At 43.5% G+C, this 13,203-nt stretch overlaps 1 protein-coding gene and 1 pseudogene across 2 annotated transcripts in view; one reads left to right on the forward strand and one right to left on the reverse strand.

The window, feature by feature from the left end:
* MFSD4A (major facilitator superfamily domain containing 4A) overlaps nucleotides 1-13,203 on the forward strand; it is a 314,229-nt gene that overhangs the window by 132,374 nt on the left and 168,652 nt on the right. The window lies entirely within an intron of this gene.
* On the reverse strand, nucleotides 9,281-9,400 carry LOC135051822 (5S ribosomal RNA; annotated as a pseudogene).

Here is a 13,203-nt window from a genome sequence, read left to right on the forward strand (position 1 = left end):
TCTAAACACTCCCAGAAAACAGTCAGTTGACACCCATAAACACCCTCTTTCTTTCAATCTCCTTGCGTTCGGCTTTGCGATTGGAATCGTCGCTAGAACCAGTGCAAAACCACAATGGACTTCGTACCCGTATGATGCTCATGCGCATTGCGGTGCATGCGCAGATTAGCCATTTTTTTCACTGATCGCTAAACAATGAACAACATCAGCTAGCGATCAACTCGGAATGACCCCCTATACACAGTAGTATAATTATGAATCTAGGTCTAAATATTCTGTTCAGGGTTGGAGGGAGGGGTGAAAGTAGCGGCCATCCCGGGCCCACAACACAGCACTCTGCTGAAGTGCAGCGTTATTTTTTCGGTGGCTGAGCAGAGCCTGTGCAGCCAGCGAGGAGGTCGTCTGTGTCCAGTGGGTCTTGTGGGTTGGTCGGGGGTGGAGATTACAACTGCTACTTTTTAGAACAGCACAAACCCCCCCACCTTTCATTCACTACCTCCATCCTCACTATTCTCACTGCATAAACCGTAGTTTCTGGCTAAACCCTCCTCCCAGGCACCTAGTTTAAAAACTCCTCCAACCTTCTAACCATCCTTCCCCCCAGCACTGCTGCCCCCTTCTCATTCAGGTGCATCCATTGCAACAAAAAAGATGGCGCTTGACTGAGAAGTCTGCCCAATATTCCAGGAACACAAACCCTTCTTTCCTACACACTAGTCTCTAAGCCACACATTTACCTCCCTAATCTCCCTCTGCCTCCCTGGGCTAGCGTGTGGCACAGGTAATATTTCGGAGAATATTAAGGTACCTTAACAGAATCCATGTGCACACAAAAAACCCCTCCCGGCCAACCGGGTCCCATTCAGCTGGACCCGCTTGGCCGCTATGTGTGGCCGTAGCCAAACCTGTTTATTAAAGATCAGCAATTTGACATTATTTTCCTATTTAAAAAAAAAATATATATATATTTTGTGGAGCACCTTTTGAACCAGAATTAGGGCCTGCTTCAGAGGTGGACAGAACGACGATGCTCTCAGTCTGCCCATCGTCTGAGTCGCACAGTGCATAAGTCCAGGGAGAACAAGTACAGATACGGAGACAGGAGTGGTGGATTTCATTGGGCGTTCCTGCGAGATTACAGGCGAGTGGTTGGACAGAGCAGAGAGGGTTGGATGGAGCAGAGAAGAGGTGGTCTGTTAAGAAAAAAAGACAAGAATTGGGTAGTCTCTGTTGCCCATCTGGACCCTGGTTTCAGCTGTGCATATGACATTCTTACCTGGTAAGGAATCCAGCGAAGTCTCCAGAAGCTGACCCTACGTTTTAGGTAAAGTAATATGCCCCATACACAGCTATTTTGGCATGACACAGTGCAAGTAGTTTATATTAGCAATTCATTGTCCTACAGTGACCATTTATTTGTACAAAGCTGTTTGTCACAGAGTGAGGTGGAACACAAGATAGCAATGCTCACTTGGCTCAAGGAAAGACAAATGAAGGGTAAAGATATGAAATTGTATTGTAAAGTGTACCATGTGATCTATCAGGAAACAAGGTTATGGAAAAACACAAATACAGACCTTAAAGGCGATCTAGTAGAGATCTTTAGGGAATATATAATTTTTTTGTTATATAGATTTCTGACTGATTCTATCCTCATATTTCTACATTACATTTTTTTTTCTTATTTGAATCGCAAAGTGAACAATAAAAATATACAATTGATTAGACATGTCAACAGTCATGTTAATCTCTTAGTATAGAATATTGTCGGTATTAGAAAAAAAATCCACTTTACTCTTTGTGAGTTATTTATATTATCCTTTAAGATTAAAATCACAGACATTTTGGGTCTGAAGCTGAGTTGGATGCATGAGCTGTCAGCATGATTAAAAACTGTGTGGTGCAGTGATTACTTACCTGTTAGCAGGTCCTTTGATGCCGGGCTGTTCTCTGGGTCAGCTGATCCCAGGATCGGACTGGCCCACAGGGGAAACCACCAGTGGGCCCCACTGCCTGTGGGCCAACCTCCTTCCGTTATTAATCTTCTACATTACCATGTACGTACAAGCAGTGTTTACTATATATATTTATCAAGAGACCCAGCCCATGCCCTCCCTACTGGTTAGCCGGGACTCTGTGGTGGTTGGCCACACCTCCACTATTGCCTGGCCACACCCTTAAGCATGGGCTCCTACCACTGCATTTCCCCGGTGGGCCCTTCTTTCCCCAGTCCGACACTGATCCAGAGTTCTGACGGTTATCTAATCCAGTGGCAGTGAATAACACTAACCCTAACCTTTCCCCTAGTGCAGTGGTTTCCAAAACTCTGTCCTCAAGTACCCCCAACAGTTCATGTTTTCCAGGTCACCTAGCAGTTGAACAGGTGTATTCAATACTCACTGACACATTTTGAAAGACCCGCAGGTGGAGCAAATTATTTCACTTGCAATCCTGTGAGGAGACCTGGAAAACATGAATTGTTGGGGGTATTGAGGACCGAGATTGGGAACCACTGCCCTAGTGCCTAACCATAACCCTAAATCCACTGTCTTTATAGGCAACATCATCTATAGATGGCATTGGCTATTGTGCAGAAGGGAAAACATATGTATTTCTGGCGGACGGGATGCCGGCTGACAGTATCCAGGCAGAATACCGGCAGTGGGGTGAGCACTAAGAGCCCCCTTGTGGGCTTGCTGCGCTCGCCACAGGTTCTATTCCCGCTCTGTGGGTGTCATGGACACGAGTGGAAATAGCCCCTGTGGGCTGGTATTCCGGCTGGCGGGATTCCGGCTCCTTTACAAATAGCTTTCTGGAGTTTGCTGCATACCAGTACATCACAGCCCCATAGAATTCTATGGGGACTACAGTGCTGGTGTCAACAGTAAATATCTGATATCTGCTGCAGACCATTTTAATACATATGGGAAACCATATGTATTGAGGTAAACCTCAGAAAACAGGAGTTTTCGGCAGTTTAACCCCTATAAAAAATTAAATTGATCTAACACTCCACATCAACCCTTTGTTAAAAAACAATAGTTATTTGAGATTTTTTACTGCTAACTATCCTTGTTTGGAAGAAGTCACTGATATAATTTAGACAATAAGTAGCTTTATAAACGTGGCATGTAGTTTATATGTCCTTAATGAGTGTTAACTTCTACAACTGAGGCTCTGACAACCTGTAAACCCAGCTTTTGGCACCCACCATAGTTTATTACACTCGTTTAAATGTTTGGTTATCAGCAGTGCTGGCACTTGTAGGGATAAGGTGACCTCTTATTCAAACATTAGAAGGAGGAAAAGTAGCAGACTAGCAACCTTATGTTATATAAATTAAAGGATTTTCTTCAACAATAAATGTGTGTGGGATACGGTTGTTAGGTCGACACAACTTAGGTCGACAGTGATTAGGTCGACCACTAAAGGTCAACAGGTACACTAGGTCGACATGGTCATTAGGTCGACATGTACTAGGTCGACAGGTCAAAGGTCGACATGAGTTTTCCACTTTAAAAAAAATGTTTTGGACTTTTTCATACTTTACGATCCACGTGGACTACATTTGGGAACAGTAACCTTGCCCGAAGCATAGCGAGTCATGCGAGGGGACACGGTGCACTAATTGGGGTTCCCCGTCACTTTACGAAGAAAATGACACAAAAAAGGTCCAAAAACTCACGTCGACCTTTTAACCTGTCGACATGGTACGTGTCGACCTAGTGTCCCTGTTGACCTGATGCATGTCGACCTAATGACTGACGACCTAAGTTGAGTCGACCCAACGACCCATACCCATGTGTGTCATGGCTCTTAATGACATTTAAAAGTCCTAATGAAAATATAATTATAATAGCCATTATAAACATAGGGGGGCAATTCAATTAGCCACAGTAATTTACAGCAGACTAATTGATCCCCTGGGGCTATTCACCTACGCCCGAAGTGAGCCTGCCAGCAGCATTTATTTGGGATTTTTTTTTTATGCCAAAAAACCCCAGATAACTAGTGGCTTAAAGGGTGCCGGGACCCTGTTAACATACGAATCCATTCAATTTTCATGGATGCTGTGAATTAACGGCCGCTAGCATGTATTAAAATCTGTTAACGCGATAAATTAAAATATGTTAAAATCCTGAGGCTACCACCCTTTTTTCACCACTGTAAACTTAACAGGGCTAATTGAATTTGGCCCTTAATCTAAAACAGTGCTTAGAAATTTAGACTATCCATTTGTGTGATTATAATTTTCTAGAGCTGCTCTGTTTTTCTCTTTTATGGCAAGAAAGGGAAACAGAATGAATACTTAGTTATCAGACCATTAATTTTTGTGTCCTCAAATAGGGATAGTCTGCTCACTGCTGGAGGTTTCTGAGAACCAGAGTACAAAGACAAACAAGGTGCACTAATTGGGGTTCCCAGTCACTTTACGAAGAAGATGACACAACATTTCTTTTAAAAACTCATGTCGACCTTTTTCCATGTCAACCTATTCCATGTCGTCCTTATGACCGTGTCGACCTATTGCAGGTGTCGACATAGTCACTGTCAACCAATAGTGGTTGACCTAATGACTGTTGACCTAGTTACTGTCGACCCTATGATCCACACCCATATGTAGTTTATATGTTCTTGTAATCCTGAGTGTACTATATACAGTGCATCCGGAAAGTATTCACAGCGCTTCACTTTTTCTACATTTTGTTATGTTACAGGCTTATTGAATTTGAAAGAAAAGGATGATATCTATGGTGAGCGCTATTTTTCTCAGGGAGGTAGCAATGATGATCATAAAACAAAGTCTAGTTTATAACAAAAAAGACAAATGTTTTATTTTTAGACATCCATGGTTATAAAGTGACACAGTGCACATAACATGGCTCAGACAAACAATGACATGTATTAAAATGATGTATTGCACAGACCCTTATTTTGTAAACATTAGCATTGTAAACATTAAAGGACAGTCTTTGTGCAGGATGTTTTATCAATGGTGAGACTTCTGACTCATACCGTTTTGGGTATGTGGTGTGTGCCTTGATGTTAAAAGGTGGGTTCCAGCCGGGCAGCCCAGCAACACACCACACACTTGGCCCAATCGCAGATGGATGCAGCGAAAACACCGGTAGAGGTCCAAAGAAGATTGAAAGTCCCACTCCAGGCACTGGAGTGGGACTTTCAATCTTCTTTGGACCTCTACCGGTCCTTTAATGTTTACAATGCTAATGTTAACAAAATAAGGGTCTTTGCAATACATAATTTTAATACATGTCATTGTCTGTCTGAGCCATGTTATGTGCACTGTGTCACTTTATAACCATGGATGTCTAAAAATAAAACATTTGTCTTTTTTGTTATAAACTAGACTTTGTTTTATGATCATCATTGCTACCTCCCTGAGAAAAATAGCGCTCATCATAGATGATATCCTTTTCTTTCAAATTCAATATTTTGACATATGGTATTTGTATGTTAATTGATATTCTTAGTGTGCAGCAATTTTTTTCCTAGTGCGCAGTAGTCCATCTTACCCATCTTCTTCATGTTACAGGCTTATTCCAAAATGGAATAAATTCATTTTTTCCCTCAAAATTCTAGACACAATACCCCATAATGACAACGTGGAAAAAGTGTTTTGGAGATTTTTGCAAATTTATTAAAAATAAAAAACGAAGAAATCACATGTACATAGTAATTCGCAGCCTTTGCTCAATACTTTGTTGATGCACATTTGGCAGCAATTACAGCCTCAAGTCTTTTTGAATATGATGCCATAAGCTTGGCACACCTATCTTTGGGCAGTTTCGCCCATTCCTCTTTGCAGCACCTCTCAAGCTTCATCAGGTTGGGTGGGAAGCTTTGTTGCACAGCCATTTTCAGATCTCTCCAGAGATGTTCAATTGGATTCAAGTCTGGCTCTGGCTGGGCCACTCAAGGACATTCACAGAGTTGTCCTGAGCCACTCGTTTGATATCTTGGCTATGTGCTTAGGGTCATTGTCCTGCTGAAAGATGAACCGTCGCCCCAGTCTGAGGTCAAGAACGCTCTGGAGCAGGTTTTCATCCAGGATGTCTCTGTATATTGCTGCATTCATCTTTCCTTCTATCCTGACTAGTCTTCCAGTTCCTGCCACTGAAAAACATCCCCACAACATGATGCTGCCACCACCATGCTTCACTGTAGGGATGGTATTGGCCTGGTGATGAGCGGTGCCTGGTTTCCTCCAAAAGTGACGCCTGCCGTTCACGCCAAAGAGTTCAATCTTTGTCTCATCAGACCGGAGAATTTTGTTTCTCATGGTCTGAGAGTCCTTCAGGTGCATTTTGGCAAACTCCAGGTGGGCTGCCATGTGGCTTTCCTCTGGCCATTCTACCATACAGATCTGATTGATGTGTTGCTGCAGAGATGGTTGTCCTTCTGGAAGGTTCTCCTCTCTCCACAGAGGAATGCTGTCGCTCTGACAGAGTGACCATCAGGTTCTTGGTCACCTCCCTGACTAGGGCCCTTCCCCGATCGCCCAGTTTAGACGGCCGGCCAGCTCTAAGAAGCGGATGATGGAGGACACTACTCATTGGGATCTTCAAAGCAGCAGATATTTTTCTGTACCCTTCCCCAGATTTGTGCCTCGAGACAATCCTATCTCGGATGTCTACAGACAATTCCTTTGACTTCATGCTTGGTTTGTGCTCAGACATGCACTGTCAAGTGAGGGACCTTATATAGACACGTGTGTGCCTTTCCAAATCATATCTAATCAACTGAATTTACCACAGGTGGACTCCAATGAAGCTGTAGGAACATCTAAAGGATGATCAGTGGAAACAGGATGCACCTGAGCTCAATTTTGAGCTTCATGGCAAAGGCTGTGAATACTTATGTACATGTGATTTCTTAGTTTCTTATTTTTAATAACTTTACAAAAATCTCAAAAAAACTTTTTCACGTTGTTATTATGGGGTATTGGGGGTAATTCTGAGTTGATCGCAGCAGGAACTTTGTTAGCAGTTGGGCAAAACCATGTGCACTGCAGGGGAGGCAGACAACATTTGCAGAGAGAGTTAGATTTGGGTTTTATTTTGTTTCTGTGCAGGGTAAATAGTTACTGGCTGCTTTATTTTTACACTGCAATTTAGATTTCAGTTTGAACACATCCCACCCAAATCTAACTCTCTCTGCACATGTTATATCTGCCACACCTGCAGTGCAAATGGTTTTGCCCAACTGCTAACAAATGCTGCTGCGATCAACCGGAATTACCCCCATTGTGTGTAGAATTTTGAGGGAAAAAAGAATTTATTCCATTTTGGAATAAGCCTGTAACATAACAAAATGTGGAAAAGTGAAGCGCTGTGAATACTTTCCGGATTCTCTGTATGTGGTAGGGAATATAGATTGTAAGCTCCACTGTGGCAGGGCTAGTGAAAGGTTCTCTATAAACTGATGTGTAATATGTAGGTGGTATATAAATAAAGGTTAATAATAATGATAAACACAGAACCCCCAAAAATGAAGTAATAAAGGCAATTTCTATATTACATACAGTACTGTGCAAAAGTTTTAGGCAGGTGTGAAAAAAATGCTGCAAAGTAAGAAATTAACAAATAAATAAAATAAAAGAAATAAACAAATGCAAAGTGAATGAACAGAAGAAAAATTTGAATATTTGGTATGACCACCTCTTGCGTTCAGAACAGCATCAATTCTTCTAGGTACACTTGCACACAGTTTTTGAAAGATCTCTGCAGGGAGACTGTTCTAAACATTTTGGAAAACTAACCACAGATCGTCTGTGGATGTAGGCTTGCTAAAATCTTTCTGTCCGATCATGTAATCCCAGACAGGCTTGATGATGTTGATTGAGATCAGGGCTCTGTGGGGGCCACATCATCACTTCCAGGACTGCTTGTTCTTCTTTACTCTGAACATAGTCCTAATTGACATTGGCTGTATGTTTGGGGTCATTGTCCTGCTGCAGAATAAATTGGTATTGCATGATGGATAAGTTCCTGCAATGCACTGAGGAATTGTGTTGTCTGGAATGATCATACTTAGTTTGCTTTCTTCCAGTAACCATTTAAAAGATGTTCTCTCCAACTTTATTATGCAAGCATATCTGTGCATGTACTCAATCGGGTGTAAGATGTCTGTTAAGTCATACCTCCCAACAAGTAAAAATGGGTGATCTCACCCGCACCCGAAAATTATTTGAAAGGTGACGTAGCTTCGCGAAAGTGCCATGATCACGCGTCACGCCCCCTGTTTCTCTGACGTCCTAGTGGATGCTGGGGACTCCGAAAGGACCATGGGGAATAGCGGCTCCGCAGGAGACTGGGCACAAAAGTAAAAGCTTTAGGACTACCTGGTGTGCACTGGCTCCTCCCCCTATGACCCTCCTCCAAGCCTCAGTTAGATTTTTGTGCCCGAACGAGAAGGGTGCATACTAAGGGGCTCTCCTGAGCTGCTTAGAGTAAAAGTTTAAAGTAGGTTTTTTATTTTCAGTGAGACCTGCTGGCAACAGGCTCACTGCACCGAGGGACTAAGGGGAGAAGAAGCGAACTCACCTGCGTGCAGAGTGGATTGGGCTTCTTAGGCTACTGGACATTAGCTCCAGAGGGACGATCACAGGCCCAGCCATGGATGGGTCCCAGAGCCGCGCCGCCGGCCCCCTTACAGAGCCAGAAGACTGCTTTTTTTGGGACCGCACTAGTCTTACAATAGATTTCTAATGACCTCTGAAAAAACTGATTTATGACGCTGAATTGCGTTATAGATACAGCAACCTAATGCATGTGAAGAAAATTTTTTTTTGCAAATATTCGTTGCTATCAGTGGTGCTCCCTAGAGTCAATAGGGGTATAAGCTAGGAGAAACCAACAGAAGAGAGTTGGAAAGTAGACTCTTGTGTGGGAGCACTCAGATTCAGAGGATTGAGTGTGTGTTAATCAATACTGATAAAACTTGATTTTATTAACTTATTATTAAAAAATGATTATAGGAGTAAATTATAGATAAGTAGTGTAGCTACGCGAAAATATAGCACTATATTCTATATAATTAGAGTGGTTTTCAAAACCACAATAAAAAACCGGAAATCAATGTCTTTGGCCTCGTGGTTTTACTGAGATCACAATAGCATCTCTGTGGAATATATGACCATCATTTATTCTACAGCAATCCTATTCAGGATTAGTTAGTCGTAGAGAATTAAATCATAAGTCATACAGAACCGAGTGCTAATTGGTATTATTAGGGATCACTCTAGATCGGGCAGAAGAATGGTTTGCAGTACCAGGGTGTTCCAGGGTGGTCTCCCATCCGAGTACTGACCCGGCCCTCCACTGCTTGGCTTCCAAGATCAGACGAGATCGGGCATCTCCAGCGGGGTATGTCCGCAATTTTAATCTGCCCGTTCAGTCAATCCCAATACCCGTATTGCCACAGTGGTGATCTGAGTCAATCGTGTGAAAAATATCTGGATCTTATGCCCATAGAGATAATATTCTGGCAATATTGATCATATACAGTGATTAAGTACCAGGGCATCCACTATACAAGTGGACAAAATTATGGTGAGAACAGTTAGCATCTACAGGGATTTCTATACAATGGTGTCCGCTTTCATAGCCGGAAAAGGGTAGTGATAATGAGGCGACAGTTATAGCAATCCTGTTGCTGTAATAATTATTATGCAATCACGCATACATTAGCCTTAGATAAATTATATCACATGCACCAGAACTATTTCTCACTGTCTGTAAGCCTCTGAATCCTGATGCATTTGTAAAAGAGATTATAATTTATGCATCATGTCAGGGAGACTAAAGTGAGAGAAAGAGAGCAGCAAAAAACAGCTGAGGATATTCTTAGATATCCACAGTGGAAGACAATGCACACAATTAGGTAGTCATTTGCTGCGGGGTTAGTACCAATATACAGCTGGAAAATTCTTTGTACAATTATCGGCCGTGCTTAAAAAATAATAATAAATCCTAGTTTGCTCCCAATGCCTATTTGGTGTCATTCAGGATAGAAAACCTCTTGGAGCAGAATATAAGTATCTATAAGTACATTATAATGCTCAGATAGCTATAAGATTATAGCTATCACTAGTAGGCATGTAAAAGCAGTACATGAAAATTGCTTACACAGAATGCTGTATGACTTATGATTTAATTCTCTACGACTAACTAATCCTGAATAGGATTGCTGTAGAATAAATGATGGTCATATATTCCACAGAGATGCTATTGTGATCTCAGTAAAACCACGAGGCCAAAGACATTGATTTCCGGTTTTTTATTGTGGTTTTGAAAACCACTCTAATTATATAGAATATAGTGCTATATTTTCGCGTAGCTACACTACTTATCTATAATTTACTCCTATAATCATTTTTTAATAATAAGTTAATAAAATCAAGTTTTATCAGTATTGATTAACACACACTCAATCCTCTGAATCTGAGTGCTCCCACACAAGAGTCTACTTTCCAACTCTCTTCTGTTGGTTTCTCCTAGCTTAGAGCCAGAAGACTGAAGAGGTCCGGAAAATCGGCGGCAGAAGACGTCCTGTCTTCAATAAGGTAGCGCACAGCACCGCAGCTGTGCGCCATTGCTCTCAGCACACTTCACACTCCGGTCACTGAGGGTGCAGGGCGCTGGGGGGGGGCGCCCTGAGACGCAATAAAAACACCTTATATGGCAAAAAATACATCACATATAGCTCCTGGGCTATATGGATGCATTTAACCCCTGCCAATTTTTCCTTAAAAAAGCGGGAGAAAGGCCGCCGAGAAGGGGGCGGAGCCTATCTCCTCAGCACACTGGCGCCATTTTTTCCTCACAGCTCCGTTGGAGGGAAGCTCCCTGACTCTCCCCTGCAGTCCTGCACTACAGAAACAGGGTAAAACAAGAGAGGGGGGGCACTAATTTGGCAGATAAATCTATACAGCAGCTATATAAGGGAAAAACACTTATATAAGGTTATCCCTGTATATATATATAGCGCTCTGGTGTGTGCTGGCAAACTCTCCCTCTGTCTCCCCAAAGGGCTAGTGGGGTCCTGTCCTCTATCAGAGCATTCCCTGTGTGTGTGCTGTGTGTCGGTACGTTGTGTCGACATGTATGATGAGGAAAATGGTATGGAGGCGGAGCAATTGCCTGTATTAGTGATGTCACCCCCTAGGGAGTCGACACCTGACTGGATGGTCTTATGGAAGGAATTACGTGATAGTGTCAGCACTTTACAAAAGACTGTTGACGACATGAGACAGCCGGCAAATCAGTTAATACCTGTACAGGCGTCTCAAACACCGTCAGGGGCTCTAAAGCGCCCGTTACCTCAGGTGGTCGACACAGACCCAGACACTGACACTGACTCCAGTATCGACGGTGAGGAAACAAACGTATTTTCCAGTAGGGCCACACGTTACATGATCACGGCAATGAAGGAGGTTTTGAACATTTCTGATACTACAAGTACCACAAAAAAGGGTATTATGTGGGGTGTGAAAAAACTACCCGTAGTTTTTCCTGAATCAGATGAATTAAATGAGGTGTGTGATGAAGCGTGGGTTTCCCCCGATAAAAAACTGCTAATTTCTAAAAAATTATTGGCATTATACCCTTTCCCGCCAGAGGTTAGGGCGCGTTGGGAAACACCCCCTAGGGTAGATAAGGCGCTCACACGCTTATCAAAACAAGTGGCGTTACCGTCTCCTGATACGGCCGCCCTCAAGGAACCAGCTGATAGGAAGCTGGAAAATATCCTAAAAAGTATATACACACATACTGGTATTATACTGCGACCAGCAATCGCCTCAGCCTGGATGTGCAGTGCTGGGGTGGCTTGGTCGGATTCCCTGACTGAAAATATTGATACCCTGGACAGGGACAATATATTATTGACTATAGAGCATTTAAAGGATGCATTTCTATATATGCGAGATGCACAGAGGGATATTTGCACTCTGGCATCAAGAGTAAGTGCGCTGTCCATTTCTGCCAGAAGAGGGTTATGGACGCGACAGTGGTCAGGTGATGCGGATTCCAAACGGCATATGGAAGTATTGCCGTATAAAGGGGAGGAGTTATTTGGGGTCGGTCTATCGGACCTGGTGGCCACGGCAACGGCTGGGAAATCCACCTTTTTACCCCAGGTCACCTCTCAGCAGAAAAAGACACCGTCTTTTCAGGCTCAGTCCTTTCGTCCCCATAAGGGCAAGCGGGCAAAAGGCCACTCATATCTGCCCCGGGGCAGAGGAAGGGGAAAAAGACTGCAGCAGACAGCCTCTTCCCAGGAACAGAAGCCCTCCCCCGCTTCTGCCAAGTCCTCAGCATGACGCTGGGGCCTTACAAGCGGACTCAGGCACGGTGGGGGCCCGTCTCAAGAATTTCAGCGCGCAGTGGGCTCACTCGCAAGTGGACCCCTGGATCCTGCAGGTAGTATCTCAGGGGTACAAATTGGAATTCGAGACGTCTCCCCCTCGCCGGTTCCTGAAGTCTGCTTTACCAACGTCTCCCTCCGACAGGGAGGCGGTATTGGAAGCCATTCACAAGCTGTATTCCCAGCAGGTGATAATCAAGGTACCCCTCCTACAACAGGGAAAGGGGTATTATTCCACGCTGTTTGTGGTACCGAAGCCGGACGGCTCGGTGAGACCTATTTTAAATCTGAAATCCTTGAACACTTACATACAAAGGTTCAAATTCAAGATGGAATCACTCAGAGCAGTGATAGCGAACCTGGAAGAAGGGGACTATATGGTGTCTCTGGACATCAAGGATGCTTACCTCCATGTCCCAATTTGCCCTTCTCACCAAGGGTACCTCAGGTTTGTGGTACAGAACTGTCACTATCAGTTTCAGACGCTGCCGTTTGGATTGTCCACGGCACCCCGGGTCTTTACCAAGGTAATGGCCGAAATGATGATTCTTCTTCGAAGAAAAGGCGTCTTAATTATCCCTTACTTGGACGATCTCCTGATAAGGGCAAGGTTCAGAGAACAGTTAGAGGTCGGAGTAGCACTATCTCAAGTAGTACTACGACAGCACGGATGGATTCTAAATATTCCAAAATCGCAGCTGCTTCCGACGACACGTCTGCTGTTCCTAGGGATGATTCTGGACACAGTACAGAAAAAGGTGTTTCTCCCGGAGGAGAAAGCCAGGGAGTTATCCGACCTAGTCAGGAACCTCCTAA

This window comes from Pseudophryne corroboree, chromosome 2 (assembly GCF_028390025.1).
Source record: "Pseudophryne corroboree isolate aPseCor3 chromosome 2, aPseCor3.hap2, whole genome shotgun sequence".
NCBI classification, from domain to species: Eukaryota; Metazoa; Chordata; class Amphibia; order Anura; family Myobatrachidae; genus Pseudophryne; species Pseudophryne corroboree.